At 43.3% G+C, this 19,439-nt stretch overlaps 1 long non-coding RNA gene across 3 annotated transcripts in view; it reads right to left on the bottom strand.

The window, feature by feature from the left end:
• LOC122562508 overlaps positions 1–18,881 on the bottom strand; it is a 45,237-nt gene extending 26,356 nt beyond the window's left edge. For 2 of the 3 annotated variants that reach the window (XR_006315340.1, XR_006315341.1), the window contains exons 1-2: positions 18,603–18,881; positions 13,058–13,152 (exon numbers count right to left, since the gene is read on the bottom strand). This is a non-coding gene — a long non-coding RNA (uncharacterized LOC122562508). Of the gene's footprint in view, positions 1–7,547; positions 7,810–13,057; positions 13,153–18,602 lie in introns of those variants that run through there. The other variant, XR_006315339.1, reaches the window with a different exon arrangement.
• Positions 18,882–19,439: the final 558 nt, after the last annotated feature.

The raw sequence follows: 19,439 nt of genomic DNA, 5'->3' as shown, positions 1-19,439 counted from the left end.
ATCTGTGTTGTCAACAACTCTCCATTCCCATTAGAATTATATCAAAAACTATCTCTTATGTAGAATTGGGCTTCAAACTATAGAAAATCATTCTAGAATCCCTACAGTGTTGTAGCAGGCCATTCGACCCATTGAGTCCTCACTGACCCTCCGAATAACATTCCACCCGGATCCATACTCCCCATCCTATCCCTGCAACCCTGCTTTTCCCAAGGCTAATCCACCTAACCTGCACCTGCCTGGACAATTTCCCACAGCCAATCCACCTCACCTGCACATCTTTGGACTGTAGGAAGAAACCCGAGCCCTGAAGGGAACCCACACAGATACAAGGCAAACGTGCAAACTCCACACTGGTAGTCATCTGAGGCTGGAATTGAACCTAGGTCCCTGGCTGTGTGAGGTAGCAGTGCTAACCACTGAGTCACCATGCTGCCACAGATGATACATACAAGCACACAATGTGGAATCATTAGGGTGCTCCCCGGTATATAGAAATACAAGGAAATGGTTGGAAACAACAACTGGGTCCATTTTTATTTCATTTTTCTGATCAACCTGTTCAACAATGTTATCACACACTGCAGGAACTTAAACCAAACCCTTTACCATGAGTCTACAAGTATCCCTTTGGATCCACTGTGTTAGAATTAAGCAGATTTTTGGGCAATATGATAAGCATTAAAATACTGATGGAATAAGATGAGGACTAGTTGTTGAGATATCTCAGATGAGGAACTGCAGGTACAAAATTAAATGAGAGAAATTTAGAACAAAGGGAAGCAGACATATCTTCACACATAGTTGTGGTGTTCTTGGATTCGCTTCCAGCATTAATGATTGAAGCAGGAATTGTATCAAGATCAGACCAGTTAGATAGATGGAGAGAGGTTTCAGGAGAAATGGAAACTGGATGCTGAAAGTGATGATAACGATAAGCTCATGTGGTCTGTAAGCACCAACATAGACTGGTTGTGTCAAATGGCCTGTTTAACATTCTAACTTGTGAATATTTCCATTAAATCACTAGATTATCTGCAGTGGTACCTGCAGTCAGAAAGAATATAATAGCAGTTGGAGTTAGGGAGAAGCAGATTTAATGTTTTGAGTCTAATATGACTGTTTTTCAGATGCTGCCAGACCTGTTGAGTTTGCCCAGATTGCATCTTTTCATTGTTAGAATATGGAGCCTGGCTTCCCGATATCGACTGTGATGTAATATATGAGCTGGCTGGAACTGTGGTAAGAGCATGAAGAAGGTAATATTGCAAAAAAGCAGTTTATCTGCATTTATATGTCGCCATACATGGACACCTCCTGAGTGTTTTACAGTCAATTGAATTGCAGTCATTGTTATAATGTATGGAACCTAACAATTTGTTCACATCAACCTTCAAGCAGCAATGATCACACTGTACAATATATTTTACTGATGTTGACTGAGGAGTTATCATTATTTACCCAGGGAGCATTTTGATCAGAGTTCCATGAATGGTCCTTTATTATTCTCTCTTGTAAAAGCACCTGAATTTTCAGATGTGCTGCAGAGGTGTAAACCACGAATTCTAAAATATAAAAAACCAGGAGACAGTTCAGTGGGATTTGGGTGTCACTGGCTGGGCCCAGCATTTATTGCCCATCCCTAGTTGCCCCTTGAGAAGGTGGGGTTGAGCTGCCTTCTTGACCCGCTGCAGTCCATGTGCTGTGATTAGTCCCACAATGCCCTGAGGGAGGGAGTTCATGGATTCTGACCCAGTGACACTGAAGGAACAGCGATATATTTCCAAGTCAGGATGGTGAGGGGTTTAGAGGGGGACTTGCAGAGGGTGGTGTTCCCATGTATCTGCTGCCCTTGTCCTTCTAGATGGAAGTGGTCATAGATTTGGAAGGTGCTGTCTGAGGAGCGTTAGTGAATTACTGGAGTGCATCTTGTAGATGGTACACACTGCTGCTACTGAACGTCAGTAGTGGAGGGAGTGGATTTCATAGCAACCAAGCGGCTGCTTTGTCCTGGATGGTATTGATCTTCTTGAGTGTTGTTGGAGCTGCCCCCATCCAGGCAAGTGGGGAGTATTCCATCACACTCCTGACTTGTTCCCTGTAGATGATGGACAGGCTTTGGGGAGGCAGGGGGTGAGTTACTAGCTGCAAGATTCCTATTTATCTATCTGATCCAGCTCAGTTTCTGTTCACTGGTGGTCACCAGGAAGTTGCCAGAGGAGTTTGAGACTGTTCATTCAATCAGTGATTAAATGGAAAGATAAAAATAATACCAACAAATGCTAAAGACTGCACACTGGGCAAAACAACATAACATTAAACCAAACAGAACACCAGCTGACACAAAAAGACAGCTGGGGCTAATAGTCCATTTGTTATTGGCAAACTTTGCTCTTAACAATGACAACAGTAAAGTGCTTGGATTATAAAATCAGAACAACAGTGCAAATCTATTGGAATTGTGTCACTGCAGTGGAGGACATTAGCAGATTGCAATTAGAGTACACTGTATTGTGAAAGAAATGTGCAGGATCAGGACAAGGTGCAAAGGAGCAACGATAATGGACCCAAGTGCGACACATGATGAACTAATAGAGAGGAGATGATTGCTGAAAAATGTAAAATATTGAAGAGGTCAGGAAGAGTGAAACAGGCATTCATTTCTCTAAAGGAAGGAGAGATAATGGGAGCATAGTATAGAACAGCAAGCAGAGAATGAATTTAATTCAGGCACTAGCTTGAAATTATTATTCTTGCAACGCTGACAGATTTCCAGGAAAATCTATCTGACAACTAAAGGCTCCAAGTACCGTAGAAACCCTACAGTGTGGAAACAGGCCATTTGGCCCAACAAGTCCACACTGACCCTGTAAAGAGTAACCTGTCCAGACCCACTCCCCTACCCTATTACTCTACATTTGCCCTAACTAATGCACCTAACCCACACATCTCTGGACACTATGGGCAATTTAGCATCACCAATTCACCTAGCCAGCACATCGTTGGATTGCTCGAGAAAGCCGGAGTACCCAGAGAATACTCACACAGACACAGGGAGAATGTGTAAACTCCACACACAGTCGCCCGAGGCTGGATTCAAACCCAGGTCCCTCGCGCTGTGAGGCAGCAGTGCTAACCATTGAGCCACTGTGCTGCCCCAAAATGCAGTGTGCTGCTCAGCCAGGAAAGGTCTTTAAGAGATTCGATGTAAATTTTTGATCTTTGACTTCTCTCGGTTTGATTTTTCTTCATGGCCATTCTCAAAATGTTGGCTTCCCTGGCATTTCTAATTGGTTTGAACAGATAGATGGTGGTGAGGTGCCTTCTTGAACTGCTGCGCATGTAACTTGTAAATAAAGAAGCTGGACCCAGCTCCTTTTATATCTACATCGGTGCTGTAATTAGCGACGTGTAAACTTTACACTGTACTCATTGAGTATATGTGACAATAATTCCATTCTATTCTATTCTATTCATGGAGGATTGGTGTCATGTAGGGAAAAGCCTCCCATTTCCAAAGGATATTCCTGAGGATATTTACAACAGAGAAAAAAGCAGAAATTGCTGAAGAAATTCAACAGGTCTGACAGCCTTTGTGGAGAGAAAGCAGAGTCAATGTTTAGAGTCCAGTGACCCTTCTGCTTTCTTTCCTGAGATGCTACCAGATCTGCTGAGCTTCTCCAGCAATTTCTGTTTTCGATTCAGATTTTCAGCATCTGTGGTTCTTTATTTTATTTACAATGGAGGTTTAACCTTGTGCAACAACCTCTTAAATAACAGAAATGTTGGTGCTTGTTTCTTGCACATTTCAGGGTAATGAATATGGGAAGAAGTCAAATATCCAGGTGCATTTATTATATCTTGACTTGAGGTTAAGAACATCCTGGTTTGTTCCAGGTCACTACAAAAGCTCCGTGTCACCAGTGAAATGTTTCTTAAAATTCAATGCAGTTTCTCTTTCACATAATATGAAATATTTGTGATCAAGCAAGACTTTAAACATTTTTAACAAATGATTTTATTAAGATTTTTAAAATACCAGGACCTTTAAAAGTGGTGATTAATTTATTGTTTAGTTATAAGCATCATTCAAAACTCAGGACAGCAAATCTTTCAGTTTGGGGAGAATAAGAGATTACTAATTAATCAACTGTTAAACATCCCTCCGCCAGGTTGAGAAGGAAGGGACCAGAAGTTGATCGTTACTCAGTTGTAGACTAATTTACAAGGTCATGCATTAGAAATGTTTAGTTCCTAATTCTAGAACTACCACTAGTGTCAATGAATATACTTGAATACATGCTGGATTAATTATTCAGTGGCTACTCCCTACCTTAATTTAAACCATTAACTTCGATATTCCCTCCATGACATTCCCTCATAGAATGTTTCAATTCTTCCCATCAGAATAGCTACTCTTATACAAATCTTACTGGTAAAGGGAAGCTTTTCGCAAAATTTCCTTTCTCACATTACCATGGTTACACAGAATAAAACGACAGAATTAGCATCTGAGATTTGTAATGATTTCCTGCTGTCTCTCAAGGCCTCCTTATCCATAACTTTCCACACTATCTGAATAGCTCTTTTTCAAAGTGGCCAACGAGACCATTAATCTAAGGTTTTTTAGGCCACTCTTTTTATTGGATTAAAACTGGTATCTTACTTTGATATGAAAAGTCCAAAATACTTCAAGCATAGCTGCAAGCATTCTCCCATGTCCCCTCAGCTTCCACCCCACCATCACCAACCCTCTCCTCACCAGCACCAGTCTGCATGAGGAGGCTCCAGTTACATCAAACAGACAGCTATCCACACTGAAACCATCAGAGCTCTGAGGGCTATCTCCACAGGGTGACAGGTGATGAAGTGGACATTGAATTATTCTACCGGAAGAAAGGAAATAGGAGTAGGAATAGGTAATTCAGCCCTTTCAGCCCACTCTGCATTTAACATGATCATGGCTGATCTTATCCTGGTCTCAATCCCACTCTCCGACCTGCTCCCCATAACCCTTTATCCCAATTTTCATCAGAAACTGATCTATTCCTTTCTTGAATCTGTTGATTGATTCTGCCTCCGCTGCTTTCTGGGGCAGTGAATTCCATAGATTCACAACCCTCTGGGAGAAGTCGTTTTTCCTTATCTCAGTTTTGAACCTACCTCCTCTCACTCTATATCTATGACCTCCTGTTCGAGACTGCCCCCCAAGGGGGATAATCTATTCAACATCCACCTTATCAATCCCCGATAGCATTTTATATACCTCAATCAGATATATACACCCCCCATTCTTCTGAACTCCAGTGAGTACGAGCCCAAGCTATACAACAGCCCTTTCATCCCTGGAATCAACCTGGTGACCCTCCTCTGAACTGCTTCCAATGCCACCACATCCTTCCTCAAGTAAGGACACCAAAACTGCACACCATGCTCCAGGTGTGGTCTCACCAATCTCTTATTCAATAACACAGGCTGGTCCAAGTTGATCTCAAAGATCCCAACACTGGCAAGTAACCAAGACCAGGTGGGCAATGACTGACAAAGGGTCTCAATACTGTCAGAAACCAGTCCAAAATCCACAATAGGCCTTCCTGCTTCGGAATACATGATCCAAAAGTTTCATGGGAAGCCTCTCACTGTGTTGATAAAGTTAAAGTTAAAAATCACACAACACCAGTTATAGTCCAACAGATTTATTTGGAAGCACTAGCTTTTGGAGCTCTGCTCCTTCATCGGATGGTTGTCCACTCAGGTGAATGAAGGAGCGGCGCTCTGAAAGCTAGTGCTCCCAATTAAACCTGTTGGACTATAACTGGTGTTGTGTGATTTTTAACTTTGTACACCCCAGTCCAACACCGGCATCTCCAAATCATTGGTAAAGTCACATTTCCTTAATTTCTTGGCGTGGCTCTAAATTGAGCTACAACTCGTGTATGCAATTAACCTGCAATTATCACCTCTTCAACAAGCTTCCTGAGTTGAGAATTGTTACATCTGATGATGCACTGTTGCAGACCCAAACAAAAATACCAGCTTCGGTGAAGACTAGTGTTAATTGGGTGATAAAGGTGCTTTCACCTCTCTTGCTGAAAAATAAACATCTTCCGAATCTCTGGAACATGATGTGCAGTTAAAGGAATAAAAAGCTGAACCACTAATTTAAAATATATAAATATATGAAGACTTTCTCCATTAAACGTTCCGCCATATCCTCAGTCCAATGTATCATCCTTAAGATTGTACATCGGTCTTCCTTTTATGTTCAATTCAAATTGGATTACAGAAAGCTTGGAATTTGGTAGCACAATTCCATTTCTTTTGTAGAATTAAATGGAACTCCTTAAATGTTCTGAATGAAGGATTTTTGCATCAGTGTGAGAGCTATATCTCATATTAAACCAAGGTTCTGTCCACCCTGTTATGTGGATTCCTGTTAGTGCTTAAAGAATCACAGCGAGAGACCAACATTTAGCAATACCATCAAAATTAATTCAGGAATACAACCCGTCCAATTTAGATTAGATCAGAAATCACACAATACCAGGTTACAGTCCAACAGATTTATTTGAAATCACAAGTTTTCAGAACACAGCTCCTTCATCAGATGAAGCTCCGAAAGTTTGTGTTTTCAAATAAATCTGTTGGACTATAACCTGGTGTCGTGTGACTTCTGACCTTGTCCACCCCAGTCCAACACCGGCCCCTCCACAATTTAGAGTAGAAGCCCACCAATCAGCCATAGGGATTGGGTAACACTCTTGCCTCAGAGTGAGGAATGTTGTAGGTTTAAATCCCAGTACTGAATGCCCTGGATCCTGTGGGTTAGGGAGCACTGCTCTTTGGAAGGTACTGGTCTTTCACTCCAAAGTCATGCCTGACTCTGTGTGGGTGGAGATCCTGTGGCACTATATTGAAGAAAGACCTAAGTAGATATCCTCTTGCCAAAATTTGATCTCTCGACTAGCACTTAAAACCAATGGTTTTAGAGATTAGATTAGATTACTTACAGTGTGGAAACAGGCCCTTCGGTCCAACAAGTCCACGCCGACCCGCCAAAGCGCAATCACCGTACCCCTACATTTACCCCTCACCTAACACTATGGGCAATTTAGCATGGCCAATTCACCATAACCTGTACATCTTTGGCATGTGAGAGGAAACCAGAGCACCCGGAGGAAACCCACACAGACACGGGGAGAATGTGCAAACTCCAAATGTGCAAACTCCACACAGCCAGTCGCCTGAGGCGGGAATTGAACCCGGGTCTCTGGCGCTGTGGTCTTGTCAGTTGTTTTATTGCTGTTTATGGGAGTTTCCTGTATACAAATCAGCTGTAGCTTTGTCTCAATTACATGAGGAGCTAAGTTTCAAAAGCACTTTACAGCAAATTAAGCACTTTCCAGTTCCCAGAATCAGATAACAAAAAGGGAGGCCATTCAGTCCATCAGCTCATTTCAGCTCTCTGCAAGAGCGATTTAGCCATTCCTCCTCTCCTGCCCATTTCCCTGTTGCTCTGCATTTTCCCCTCTGAGATGGTGCTATACAAATGCAAGTTTGTTTTTCCACTGCTTTGGCATGTCCTGAAGATGTGGTAAGTCATTAAATAAACTCAAAGTTTGCTTTATTGATACATTCTGGTGGTTCACAGGCCACAATAGAAATAGGTGCACAGTGGGCTAATTAAGGTTGTTCACGTTTGAGCTTGAGTTTATGGACCCAGTCCCCAGCGCTGCATTATAAGCCAGACTTTTGCAGAGTTTAAATTATGATTGTTATATCAGTTACAACGGTACCAGAGACCGACGTCTGAAAAAAGAAAGATAGACTTTAGAGTGTAACAAATGAGTACCTTGTTTGTTATTGAACAATACCTATCACCGACAAGAGATGGATGTGAACCTTATAATAACATTCGGTGACTAAATTGGTTTCTGATTTTCCCCAAACTTTCAGTGGAGGGAAATTCAGCCACTTAATTTTTCAGTCAGTGATGCTGGACAGTATAAGTGGTCTAAACATTTGGACAGGAGAATAAATGATCTCAAATGGATGAAAACAAGAAATGCCTGTTTCTAATATATCCTGAGGTTTTGTGACTAAATATACTTCCTGTCGACAAACCTTTCCATTGCTAAATTTTACCATCATAAATTTCAAAGCTCAAATTTGCAATAGGAAGTATTGATGAAAACTTCTCACATTGAAATTACTCTTTGCTGTCACTACCTGCTGGTTTTTGATTCCTCATCTTGTGAAGCATAGTGACATAGAAAATAGGAGCAGAAAAAGGCCATTCAGCCCTTCGAGCCTGCTCCCCCATCAATACGATCATGGCTGATCATCCAACTCAGTCCCCCGTTCCTGCTTCCTCCTGATACCCTTCGACCCCTTTAGTCCTAAGAACTATCATAGTTTCACAGTCAGAGAGCAGGAGTAGGACCATTTGACCCGACAAGCCTGTTCCGTCATTCATTAAGATCACAGCTGATGTACCCATCATCTCAGCTCCTCCAACCTGCATGATCCCCATACCCTTAATTCCCCGACCATGCAAAAACCCATCCAGCTGCATTTGAAAATATTTAATGAAGCTGCTGCTATTGCTTCCTCAGGCAGAGAATTCCAAAGATTCACAACTCTCCGGGAAAAGCAGTTCCTCCTCAACTTTGTCTTAAATCTACTCTCCTTAACCTTGAGGCCGTGTCCCGTAGTCCTGGTCTCGCCCACCAGAGGAACAACTTGCCTGCCTCTATCCTATCTTACTCCTATCAAATTATATCTAACTCTTTCTTGAAAACATTCAATGTTTGGCCTCAGCTGCTTTCTGCGGGGGAATGGGATGGCCTCTCAGGGACAGAAATAGCAGCGGCCAGATCAGTGGCACCACGATGTGTTCTGTTGTATAACAGGGAGGGTCAAAGTGCAGGTGGGCAGTAAAGATAAGGGAGTCTATAGTCAGGGGCACAGATAGGTGCTTTTGTGGCCATGAATGAGACTCCAGATAATGTGCAGCCTCCCTGGGGCCAGGGTCAAAGTTGCCTTGCAGACAGAGGATATTCTGAAAGGGGTGGGCGATCAGCCAGAGGTTGTGATCCATATTGCTACTAACAACGTAGGCAGGAAGAGAGATTAGGTCCTGCAGTGGGAGTTCAGGGAGTTAGGTAGGACCTCTAGGGATTGCTTCCTGTGCCATTGGCCAGTGAGACTAGAAACAGGAAGGTAATACAGTTAAATACATGGCTATGAGAGGGGGGACTTCAGATACCGGGATCACTGGGATCTCTTCCAGGGCAGGAGGAACTTGTAAAAGAAGGATAGGTTGTACCAAAACTGAAGGGGCACCGATACCCTGACAGGGAGGTGTGCTACTGCTGTTGGGGAGGGATTAAACAAATGTGACGGTGAAATAGGAACCAGATCAATGGGTCATCATGTGGAGTGATAGAGGAGAAGGTAGAGGTTAAGTCAAGTCAGTCTAATCAGAAGGACAGGCAGGGCCAGGTTAATGAACACGGTGCGACTGGCAATCTGAAGTGTATTGATTTTAGTACAAGAATGCATCATAATAGATGGCAGATGATCTTAAAGACTGGATTAGTATGTGGAATTATAATGTAGTAGCCATTACAGAAATTTAGTTGAGAGAAGGGCTGGGCTGGATGTTCTAGGGTTTCAATGTTCCAGGCGAGATAAAGAAGGATATAAAAGGGTGGGGGAGTTGCGTTATTGTTTGAGGGAAATGTCACAGCTGCACTAAGAGAGGACATCCTGGAGGACACATCCAGTGAGGTCACATGAGAGCGCACAGGAATAAGAAAAGGTGCAATCACTATGATAGGGTTATACTATAGGTCTCCCAATAGCCAGCAGGAGATAGAGGAAAAGTTACAGTAACAGATCATGGACAAATCTAAAAACAACGGAATTGTTGTAGCAGGCCTTTAGTTCCAGGGGCTCCGATGGGGCAGAATATGTTAGGTGTGAAACAATATGTGGATAGTCCAATGAAGGAAGGGGCTATATTGGACCCTATATTGGGAAATGAGCCTGATCTAAATTTCAGTGCGGAAGCATTTTTGGAGCAGTGATCATAAATCCATAAGTTTTAAGATAGTCATGGATAAAGATAAGACTGGTCCTTGAGTGAAAGTGCTAGATTACAAGAATGCATATTAAAACAGTATTAGGCAGGAACTGGAGTTTTGGGAGTGACTGAGTGTAAATCCACATCTGGCACATAGGCATCTTTTAAAGACCAGTTATTTCGAGTTCAACATATTCCTGGCTTGCTGTGCTCGTCCAGCCTCCTGCCTGTCTACTTTGGCTTCAGCATCTGCAGTTTGTTTTGTCTCTAACCACCATCACCATCCCTGGATATGTCCTGTCCCACCAGCAGAGGGGCCAGCACAGTGGGATACAGCCGGATGGAGTTGCTCTGGGAATCCCCAATGTTGGCTCTGGACCCCATGAAGTCTCATGACTTCAAGTTAGATATGGGCCGGGAAACCTCCTGCTGATTACCACGTCTTGCTCCCCGTAGGCTGATGACTCCTTCATGTTGAACAACACTTGGAGGAAGCACTGAGGGTGGAAAGGGCACAGAATGTATCTGGCTGGGGGATTTCACTGTCCACCACCAAAAGTAGCTCAGCAGCAGCATTACTGATCAAGCTGGTCGGGTCTTAAAAGACATAGCTACTGGACTGGGTCTGCGGCAGGTAGTGACGGAAACATTAAGAGGGAAAAACACATTTGGCCTCATCCTTACCAATCTGCAGTCTGCAATGCATCTGTCCATGATAATATCAGTAAGAGTCAACAAGGCACAGTCCTTGTGGAGACAAAGTCCCACCTTCACATTGAGAATACCCTACATCGTGTTGTGTGGTACCATCACCATGCTGAATGGGACAGACTTCAAACAGATCCAGCAACTCAACAATGAGCACCCTTGAGGCACTGTGGGCCATCAACAGCAACAGAACTGTACTCCAGCACAATCCGTATCCTCATGGCCCAGCATGTTCCCCACTCAACCATTACCATCAAGCCAAGGGATCAACCCTGGTTCAATGGAGAGCGCAAGGGGGCATGCCAGGATCAGCACCAGGCAGACCTGAAGGTGAGGTGCCAACCCGGTGAAGATACCAAACAGGACTATTTACATGTCAATCAGCATAAGGAGTAAGTGATAGACAGAGCTGAGTGATCCCACAACCAACAGATCAGATCTAATCTCTGCGGTCCAGCCACATCCAGTCATGAATGGTGGGGGACAATTAAACAACTCACTGAAGGAGGAGGCTCCACAAATATCCCCCTCCTCAATGACAGAGGAGCCCAGCACATCAGTGTAAAAGGTAAGGCTGAAGCTTTCACAGCAATCTTCAGCCAGAAGTGCCAAGTGGGTAATCCATCTCGGTCTCCTCCAGTGCTCCCCAGCATCACAGATACCAGGCTCCAGCCAATTTGATTCACTCCACGTGATATCAAGAAATGGTTGGAGACACTGGATACTGCAAAGACTGTGGGCCCTGACAACACTCCAGCAATTGTACTGAAGACTTGTGTTCCAGAACTTGCTGCTCCCTGAGCCAAGCTGTTCCAGTACAGTTACAACCCTGGCATCTACCCGACATTGTGGGAAACTCCTCAGGTATGCTCTTTATACAAAAAAACAGGACAAATCCAACCGGGCCAATTCCTGCCCCATCAGTTTACTCTCGATCATCAGTAAAGTGATGGAAGGGGTCAGTGACAGGGCTATCAAGCAGCACCTGCTCAGCAATAACCTGCTCAGTGACGCCCAGTTTGGGATCCCCCAGGGTCACTCAGCTCCTGACCTCATTACAGCCTTGGGTCAAACATGAACAAAAGAGCTGGATTCCAGAGGGAAGGGGAGAGGGACAGCCCTTAACATCAAGGCTGCACTTGACAGAGTGTGGCATCAAGGAGCCCCTAGCAAAACTGGCATCATATCGGAGACATAGGAGAATGGTTGTGGTTGTTGGAGATCAGTCATGTCAGCTCCAGGACACCTCTGCAGGAGTTCCTCAGGGTAGTGTCCTAGGCCCAACCATCTTCAGCTGCTTCATCAATGACCTTCCCTCCATCATAAGGTCAGGAGTGGGGATGTTCACCGACGATATTTAAATAGACACATGGATAGGTAGGGAATAGAGTGATATGGACCATGAGCAGGGAGATGGCATTGTTTCGAAAGGCATCGCGTGCCCCTGCCTTGATTAATAGAATACAGATTATTTGGTGTTTTATTTCATTGCTGTTTGTGGGACCTTGCTGTGCACAACTGGCTGCACTACACGGGGGTATCAGTCTGGGCTTGTGGCTTGTTAGCTTGGATGGCTGGTTCCTCAATGCAGGGCGATGTGAACTGTATGGATTCAATTCCTGCACTGGCTGAGGTGACTATAAAGGACTCCCCTTCTCAACCTCTTCCCCCTGCCTGAGGCACAGTAACCCTCTGGTTAAACACTACCATCTCTCTCTCTCTGATGAGAGAGCAGCCCTATGGTCCAATAAGACTGTGGTGCTTTTACTGATCAGTCTCAGTTTTGTGCTGAAGCTTCCGCAGAGGGACATGATCATCTGACACAGTGTGGTTTAGATTTCCATTATAAATGCACCAAGAATATTTTTTTCCAATCAATTAAAAGGACCAACTTTACTCTAAATTTACATGGGAGGCAGCATAATGCAGGAACACCAGAACCAAGTGCAGATTGTCAAGCTTCTATTAATATTCGTAAACAGGTCAACTATTTCTTATTGAGGCTTTATTACAATGATTCCATGTGCAATCTCCAGTGAGAGACACTATAAGATGTTTCTCCCCAACAGCTTCATTACTGGCACTATAGCCCCGCTCAAACCCCGCACTTTTCCAGTAAATACTGTCAGATATTAATCACACAAACTAATACTTGGCTGTCACACTCTCCTCCGCACTTAGCTGAAGAATTAGACACTGGCATATGTGGACTTCTGAAAGAACTGGCTTGGTGCAAGATTTACACAAATGAATAATTCACACCTCCGTACTGGTACAGTTCCTGTTCTCGCATAGAAATTGGATCTTTTGCCTCCACGATATCCTAATCCAGCCTAATGTAACAGCTGGAACAGCATCTGTAATGAATGCATAAAAATGTCTGTGACAGTCAGGCGATTAAGTGACCAAACCAAGAATGAAATAAGCTGTGAGTTATTACACTCCCTGCTTATATCATGCCAATATTTGAATAATTTCAATCTGATTCCACACTGTTGGAAAGAGTGCAACCTTTTAATTTCTATGGCCACCATAGACAGAGTTAAGAGACAAGCAGTGATTAGAGAGAGCAGGCTCTTTCTGTATTTTCTATTGTCAGGGTCAGTATTGATTAAATGCAATGAATTATTCCCCTTATTCTGTGCGAGCAATGCTCATCATAAACAGGCCAGCAGTGTAGTCCTTATGTTATTGAATGAGTGATCCAGAAGCATGGACTAACAGCCCAGAAAATGAAAGTTCAAATCCCACAGCGGCTGTGTGGGAATTTGAGCTCTGCTTTAAAGGAAAAAATTGTAAATATAAAACTGATATCAATACAAGTAACCTTGAAACTTCAGCTAAGGAGATGTTTGTGCAAGGAAAGAAAGTTTGTTTAAAGGGTGTCTTTAAATAGAAGGTTTACAGTACACAGTGAGGTGACTTGTGTATACTGTTATGGACCAGACCAGACCCGTCATAAATATTTGAAGAAGGTAGCCTAGACCCTACATTTTCCTTATTTTAAAGGCAAAAGTAACATGCTGCATTCCAGATGTAATTTGATTGGTCAAACTACTCAATATTAAGCAAAATACAATTTATTAAAACATTGGAATTAAAATGCAACAAAAGAAATAAGAACTTAGAATAACTTAACTTAGAATAAGTATTGGAAAACTTAACAGAATAATAGGTACAGTACCCACTACTAATTAACTATTCCAATATAGTAACCTTCCCTAAACACACTCCTTAGGCAAAATGGCAAATTCAGGGAATAGATCTGTATCAAGGTAACCCAGCAGCAGAGAGAAACCCTTGCTTTTAGCTGTAACCGAGAGAGGGAAAAGGTAGCTTGTCCTTCTTAAAAACTCCAGCAACTTCTGCTGAACCTAAAATCTAAAGAAAGAAATCCCAGACTGTGAGAGCTGGCCACACTCAGCCAGGCTGCTTCTATTGTTCCAACTTTTTTTTAAAAACCAAGGCCTCACAAGCTGTTTACCACAGACAGCTCAGTACCTCTGTTCAATCTCTCTCTTAAAAGAAACCAGGACTAAATAGTCCTCTTAAAGGCACAGCAAAATAGTGATATTTAAGGCTGTGATAGATTCTTGATCAGTCGGGGAAGTAAGCATTACAAGAAACGGCAGGAAAGTGGACATGAGGAGTGTTGGATCAGCCATAATCCTATTGAATGACAGAGGGGGCTGAATGGCCTACCCCTGCTCCTATTTATTCTGGTTTTATAGTCTCATGTTTTTACTTGGCCATTTTGTCGGAGCTGGCTGTAAATTGAGGCGTCCAGCCCAATCGCACATTTTAGCACAGTCCCTGCAGTTTATAGAACTCCATGTGCCCTCTCCAGGTACCTTAGAAGTGGAAAGCTGGCAGAGAGGATTGGGGTGGGGGGGTTGCTTTTGAGATATTAGAGCTCACCAATAAGTGGAGGATAGAAATGTGGAATATACAAGAGACCAGGGTTAGAGGCATGCAGGGTCTAATGTTGCTCAGGGTTAAAATACAAAGATCAGAGGGAGTATGCAAAAGCAGCTTCAAGGTTCATAGGTAAAGGGAAGACAGGTCAAAGGTTACCTCCTAACTCTTCTGCCAAGGCCAAAGAATCGTATCCAGAAATCACTGACCACCTTGGGTGAGCAGGATACATGGAGAATTAAAAATAAGGGCTATTTTCATTACTTTTAAACCAATTCTCTATGAGGAAGCCTTCCTCTCCCATTCTCCAGGTCACTGTTTCAGTTGATTAATCACCAGAGCAACATCAGAGCTCTTGGTGTCGTTCTGAGCATCAGTGTGGAACTAGGGGGTGGCTGCTGTTTGACTAGCAACTAGTGAAAGAAAAATCCCATTAAATCAAAGGTCACAAGCCTCTAATAGTATAGACTCTGGAAATGGAATTGTAATTTTCACATAAATCTTATTTAAATAATTCATATCAAATACTCACCAATACTCACTCCCAATTTTGAAATGTCTCCATTTATACATTGCGTGGACTGGTAGACTCAACATGAATTATTCATTCTAACAATGGTACTAATTAATTATTCATAAGCCTATATGTATATATAAATAAACTTGGTACTTGACATCCCCAAATTCATATGCTGCCCTGGAATTGATGGAAAAGGACCTCATACCTTGCACACTTTATAAACTTGGGTTCCTCTAGCATGTCAAGGGTGCTACCTCAACCTCATGCTCAGTCTCGTTCTCTGTGCTCTCAAACTTACATTGGTCCACAATCTGGTCTCACTTTAAAGTTCTCACCCTTGTTTTGAAATCCCTTCATGGCCACATTCCTCCTTGTTCTGCAGCCTCCTCTAGCTCCACAACCAACTGGGATTTCAACACTCCTCCAATTCCCTCAGGGGTAAACTATTGAAGTAAACTTGGAAATGTTCCGGAGTTCTGATCAGCTTATGCAGCTTATTACACGCCTGAGATTCCTCTCTGCTTTCGTGTGTCATACGGACATACGAAGAAAAATAATGCCTTCAAAGTTTAGCTCCCTAGTAAACGTGGAGCCTCAGTTTGGCCACTTCCAGGGAAGCCCATTCAGCTCCTCTCTGTTCAACGTCTTGCACAACCACAGAATTTCTTAGCTGCAACACTGCCTGGGACCTAATCTTGGAAATTCCCTCCCTGAACTGCTCCACCATTGTCTCTCCTGCTTTAAGACACTCCTTAAAATTTATGTATTTGGTCACGTGTCCTTCACCCAGCAGACAGAGTCAGGGGTCATCATGATGACAAATCTACTGTTTGACCTTATTTCAAAGTGAATGGAGTATTAAAGTAGGGAAGTTTCGCTGAAAGTAAACAATGAACTCGTCAGACCCCATCTGGAATACTGTGACTAGTTTTGGGCTTCTTATCGAAGGAGAGATATGCTGGCATTCCAGTCAGTCCAGATACATCTCACGTGGCTGCTCCCGGGGATTGAGGGACTGTTTATGAGGACAGGGTGAACTGATTGGAACTGTACTCATTATCATATAAAATAATGCAAGGCGACCTTACCAAAACATACAAGATACTTGGGCTGACAAATAGCGAATAATATTCACATCACACAAATGCCAGGCTGTGACCATCCCCAAAACCAGACAAACTAACCACTGCCCCTTGACATTCAATGGTGTTACCATCACAGATTCCCCCACTATCAACATCCTGGGGGTTGTCATTGATAAGAAACTCAATTGGGCTCACTACTTAAACACAGTGGGAACAAGAGCAGGTTAGAGGCTAGGAATACTGTGGCGAGAAGATCACCTCCTGCCTCCCCAAAGCCTGCCCACCGTCTACAAGGCACAAGTCAGGAGTGTGATGGAATACTCCCCACTTGTCCGGAAGGATGCACTCCAACAACACTCAAGAAGCTCAACACCATCCAGGACAAAGCAGCCTGCTTGATTGGCACGACGTCCACTTCCTCCACCACCAACGCTCAGCAACAGCAGTGTGTACTATCTACAAGATGCACTGCAGAAATTCACCAAAGATCCTTAGACAGCACCTTCCAAACGCACAACCACTTCCATTCAGAAGGACAAGGGCAGCAGGTACATGGGAACACCACCCTCTGCAAGTTCCCCTCCGAGCCCCTCACCATCCTGACTTGGAAGCATATCGCCATTCCTTAAGTGTCACTGGGTCAGAATCCTGGAATTCCCTCCCTAAGGGCATTGTGAGTCTACCCACAGCACATGGACTGCAGCGGTTCAAGAAAGCAGCTCACCCCCACCTTCTCAACTAGGGGCAACTAGGGACACAGCGATAAATGCTGGGCCCAGCTAGTGACACGTACATCCCATAAAATGAATAAAAAATTTTTAAAATACTTAGTTGACTTGACAGGGTAGATGTGCAAAGAAAGTTTGCTTCCCTTTGTGGGCAGAACAGAAGGCATCATTTCAGAATAAGGGGTCATATAATTAAGGCAGAGCTGAGGAGGAATTTCTTTTCTCAGTACATCTATGGAATTCTTTACCGCAGCAGGCTATAGTGGCTGGGTCATTAAGGTTATTCAAGATAAAAGGCAGTTTTTTTAATTAGAAAAGGAATCGAGGGTTTTAAGGGAAAGGCAGGAAAGAACATAACAACATAAGAGCATAAGAACCTGGAACAGGAGTAGGCCATTCAGCCCCTCCATCATTTAATACTGAAATAACTCCATAGTGACTGATGTCCATTCACCAAGTTCCCCTTTACTTACACAGGGAGAATCCTTGATACTGATCCAGCTCCCTCAGCACCAGCTCTCAGGGTGACAGAACCTCTGACACTCCTGATTTTCTTTTCCTTTTTTCCCCACACTACTGCCGAACTGCGGGAGTGCTTATTCTCCCCAGCACCCATGTTGTGTGTGTGCTGATGTAAGATGCAGTGAAAACACTCCTGTTTATATCTGTCAGCCAGGGCTCCCTGATTGGACCAGGTTAACAGCCCCAATCAGGGAACTCTTATATTATAAGGTCCACCTGGTTTACCCCTTTACAACGAGTATGAAAATGATCATGGCTGATCTCACCGCAGCCTCAACTCCACATTCCAGCCCGATCCCCATAACTCTTCAACCCACTACTAAGTAAAAATCTGTCCATCCCTTCCTCAAATTTACTCACTGTGCCATGTCCACCGCACTCTGGGGAAATGATTTCTATGGATTGACCGTCCCGTCAGGGAAGAAAAGGGAGTTGAGGATTATCAGGTCAGCTATGATATCAGTGAATGGCAGCAGGCTCGATGGGCTGAATGGCCTATTTCTCTCCTACATCTGATGGCCTTATGGTTGATATCAGATGTTGTTCCATAATACTGCCATGAACTGTCTTGAGGAACTTTACTATATTAAAAACAATAGTTAAATCAACTTTGTTGTTTAATCTCGCAATTTTGAGTAAATATTGTAGAAGTCTGAATGGAGCCATTTCCAACATGCTAATCCCCTCATGAGCAAGAGCAATTGTGCTTTTAATTCCTTATTTGTGTTACTAAAGTCAACAGTGCACAGCCAGACTCAGTCTCAGCTAGTGCTGAGACTGTGCATTGACATAGAACGTCCAACAATCTCTCCCTGTTGTCCTGGCAGGGGTTAATGCAAAAGTGTCTTTCAGTGGAGATGTTAACCTAAGGGCTTGTCTTTCCTCTTTGAGCGTAAAATGACCCAATACACCATTCAACAAAATACAGGGGTCTCCGATTCAGGAACAGACTTACAAATGCTCTCGTACTTACATGCATGATCCCATAAAGGGGTGTAGTTTTAGCAATCTGACATATGAACATTTCCTGTACTTACAAACAGCTGCTTCACATTGTCCTGTGCTGTGTTCTGACTTGCGGACAGACTCCAGAACAGAATCCATTCACAACCCTGGGACTGCCCATGTACAGGATCTCTCCTTTGTGGCCTCGCCAATATTTAATCCCTCAACCAACGTTAACAAAATGGACAATTTGTTCATGGTCTCATTGCTTGTCTGTGGGATTTGCTGTGCATAAATTGGCTGCCACAGCTACTGTGTTCCAAAGCACTTCATTGGCTATGAAGCACGTTTGGATCTCCCGAGGTTGTGGCGTGAAATGTAACCTCATTCCTATATAACAGATTCAGGTCTCAAGCAGCTTTAAATTCTTGATTGAGCCAATAAGCCCATTAATGGACAGGGATTTTAATGGAAGTCCAATCGAGGAAGAGGCAATTTTACTGCATGTTCAGTGCTAATCGCATTTGATCAGCAGTGAGCCAGAATATTCAATTTTCAGCTTGGATTTCTATCAGTGTTAACCTTTCACTTCCCTCAGGAGACAAACATTTGAAGAAAACTTGTAAATTTACCACAGTTCTGGGAGAGAATTACTAATCAGCTTACATTGCTTATCATAGGGATGACAATCTTTGTATTTGGGTCTGTCATATTGAAAAATGAAGGAAGATACCTCCCTCAGTTCAAACATTTCACTCCCTACTGTCAACACTGAGAAAATCCCAAAAATGGAGGTCATTTCCAGGGAAGGTAACAGCTGTTTGCAAGAATGTCTTTCCTCTTATTCATTACTTCACAAGGCGCCTCGCCACAAACAAGGCCAGCATAAGTTAACTGTTCCTAATTGTCCAGATTCAGTCACATCACTG

The sequence above is a fragment of the Chiloscyllium plagiosum genome, chromosome 25 (genome assembly GCF_004010195.1).
Source record: "Chiloscyllium plagiosum isolate BGI_BamShark_2017 chromosome 25, ASM401019v2, whole genome shotgun sequence".
Lineage (NCBI taxonomy): Eukaryota > Metazoa > Chordata > Chondrichthyes > Orectolobiformes > Hemiscylliidae > Chiloscyllium > Chiloscyllium plagiosum.
Note: the sequence above shows the minus strand (reverse complement) of the source record. Positions and strands in the feature narration are given on the sequence as shown.